Source organism: Schistocerca gregaria, chromosome 3 (assembly GCF_023897955.1).
Source record: "Schistocerca gregaria isolate iqSchGreg1 chromosome 3, iqSchGreg1.2, whole genome shotgun sequence".
Taxonomy (NCBI): Eukaryota; Metazoa; Arthropoda; class Insecta; order Orthoptera; family Acrididae; genus Schistocerca; species Schistocerca gregaria.
Window position 1 is genome coordinate 143,741,646 of NC_064922.1, and position 3,401 is coordinate 143,745,046.

Here is a 3,401-nt window from a genome sequence, read left to right on the forward strand (position 1 = left end):
GAAATCGTTTGAAGCAACATATTAACGCGGTTTCGTAAGGGATGTAGATATTATTTACAAAATATTTACTTCCTTCTAAGATTTTAAAATGGATCTGTACGAAGTGTAAATGCATAGGACTTGGATTTTTCGATATTTTGTCCAGGATATTCGTTGCAAACTTCGTATTGTTTCTCTGCTATATGCCGCTTCCTTTCCACGTTTACCTCAAATGCTGACCAAGAGCATCAAATTCGTTGTAAGTGCCGTAGTTACGTGGCATTTTAAATAAAGCCAAAACAATGAAAATAATCTATCATTTTAGTGATTTACACGGCGTAAGTGTTGGGTTATAAATCAGTTGTAGCCTAAAACAAGAGTTTCAATTGGTCAGATTTTTATATTCGGCTGATTTTTAAAGAAAACAAGTGACTCGAAAGACGGATGTTTTTCTTTGTTCGTTTTTCGATTGGATACCGATACCACCTACCTGTCCTCGATCCTGAGACAAGCTGCGAGAAGTTGCAATGAGGAAGTAGGCAGGATCCCAGCTGCGCGAGCCGAGCGCAGGGCGTGGCCTTAGCAGGTCTCCCTGGAAGCTGCGCAGCGGCAGAAAAAAAGATCTTCCTTTGAAGATAATTTGGGCACGGAATGAAGTACTGATACAAATAAATGTAGTGATTACATTGGATGTCAGGATGGCCGAGCGGTCTAAGGCGCTGCGTTCAGGTCGCAGTCCACTTCTGTGGGCGTGGGTTCGAATCCCACTTCTGACAACAATTTTTCTTCTCTCACTCAGTCATTACTGATACCCAAAAATAACTTCCGCAAGCCGACTGACAAAAATGTTTTGATAAGCCATTTTCCGCAAACAGCCCCTCAGTGGAAGTCATATCTCTTCCTGGGCAAAGATGACTCGAAAATTACTTAGCACTTACGTGATCATTTTTTTTGTGCCGCCAGTCACATACCTCTACTATGCAAGCAGTATATCATTTTAACACCATAATTTTCGATACGACCCAACGGCAGTAGTAGATGTTGTTTCGAAACGAATTAAGCATTAGGAAGGAAAAACCTGTCACATTTGCTATTGACATCGTAATTCTGTCAGAGATAGAAACGGACGTGGCAGAGGATTTGAAGAGAATGGTGGCGACTTTGAAAGAGACAATAACATGAAAACGAAGTAAAACGATCCTAATGGAAGGTAATGACGGCCGTTCAAGACATAGGTGGGCCAGTCGGAACCCCCTGGTCGCCACATCATCCTCTGCCAGTGGCGTCATTTGGATGTGGTATGGAGGGGAGGAGGTCCGCACACCGCACTTCCAGTCGACGTCGGTTTAGCTGACCTGGAGCCGCTACTATGCTGCAAAGTAGCTCCTCACTCGGCTTCATAAGGCTGGACGGAGTCCAATTCAGTCCTCCCACCAAGGGGAATTCCTCGCCAGTACTGGGAATGTAACACAGGTCTTGGCAGTCAGATACGCTGACCACTGGTGATGGAACGTAACCGAATAACATCAGGCGATTCTAGGAAGGAAATTAGATTAGGTGATGTGACACTAAAAGTAGTAGATGACTTTTGATATTAAGGCAGGAAAAGTTGAAGTAGAGAAAACATAAAAGCAGACTAGCAGTCAAGAAAAGCATTACTAAAAATAGAAGTTTCGTAATACTGAATATAAATTTAAATGTTAGGAAACCTTTTTTGTAGGTTCAAATGGCTCTGAGCACTATGGAACTCAACTGCTGTGGTTATCAGTCCCCTAGAACTTAGAACTACCTAAACCTAACTGACCTAAGGACATCGCACAGATCCATGCCCGAGGCAGGATTCGAACCTGCGACCGTAACAGTCGCACAGTTCCGGACTGCGCGCATAGAACCGCGAGACCACCGCGGCCGATTTTTTATAGGCATTTATGCGAAGTTTAGCCTTGTAGGGAAGTGAAACGTAGACGATAAGCAGTTCAGACTAAAAGAAAATTGAGGTTTTTCAAATGTGATACTACAGAAGACTATTCAAGAATACATAGATAGACTGGGTAACTGTATCGCAACTTGACTAAAAGAAGTGATCGGTTGATAGGGCAGCATCTCGGGCCTAAAGGTACCGTCAGTTTGCTAATGCTGGAAGTGTGTGAGGTAAAAATCGTAGAACGAGATAAAGGTTCGAATAAAATAAGCACATGTAAGTGAATATGAGAAGCAGTAATTCTGCAGAGACGAAGGGACTTGAGCAGGATATGGTGACGTGCAGAGCTGCATCAAACCAGCCTTTGGATTGAAAATAACAACAGCGAAATTGAGAAATTGCAAAACATTATGTGAAGTAAGTAGCAGAAGGACTGTTTAGGTAGGTAGTTAGTTACATGTTACATAGATCATTTGAGCAATTCTTTTATCTAAATGATGTGAAACAAGTTCGATTGCAGGATAATACATGTGATTAGTGTTAACATTAATGAACACTTCATTTTATTCCTACTCATACAACTACATTTAAAAACAATTTTTCAATTCTTTTGTTTTTTGCTATCTACCAGTTTTTAAGCCGTAGAAACTCTTCAGTGGAATTAGAGGAAATGTCCAAGAGACATGATTTTAAATTTGATTAAGACTTGCTCCGCTGCCTGTAAGGCATTTTATGATATTGAGCAAGTGACCAAAAACTTGTATTGCTGCATATTAAACTCTTCTGTCAGCCACTGACAGCTTTAACAATCGGTAATAAAGGTCATTTCTCCCCTCTTGTGTTGTAGGTGTGTACATTACTGTTGTTCAAAATTGTGATGGATTATTTACGACGAATTTCATTAGCAAAAATAAATATTGTAACGGCACACTTAAAATGCCTAACTCCTTCGTGGCTGAACAACGGATATTATTGTTACTGCTCGCTTTTGTGCAATCGATGCTTTCTATCTAAATGATAAATTGACATAGAAAATTATTCCGTAAGACATAATGAAGTTAATTATGCTAAATATGTCAGTAAGATGATACATTTGTTTCCAAGATTAGCAATTATACGAGGAGCACAAGTAGTTGAACTCAGTTGTTTAAGAAGCTCAGTAAAATGCTTCTTCCAGTTCAAGTTATAATCTGTCTACACACTCCAACATTTTTATCATTCTACCGACTCCTGCTCATGTGCTTCTTCCAGTTCAAGTTATAATCTGTCTACACACTCCAACATTTTTAGCATTCTACCGACTCCTGCTCATGTGCTACAAAAACTGTTGGTATGACTATGAGTTGTACAGAACTGAGTGTAACGTATTTTCTCCATATTCTTCTGTTGTTGTCTCTCTAATGGGATTTATTATAGCACTTGTATCGTCTGCAAGAAGTAGCAATTTTGTGTGCTACATGTTAAGTAGAAGGTCATTCACATAGATAAGCAATAGGAGTGG

At 40.1% G+C, this 3,401-nt stretch overlaps 1 non-coding gene across 1 annotated transcript; it reads left to right on the top strand.

The window, feature by feature from the left end:
• Positions 1 to 671: 671 nt before the first annotated feature.
• Trnal-cag (transfer RNA leucine (anticodon CAG)) lies at positions 672 to 755 on the top strand. The gene has a single exon. It is a non-coding gene; the product is annotated as a tRNA-Leu (tRNA).
• The last annotated feature ends 2,646 nt before the right edge of the window (positions 756 to 3,401 follow it).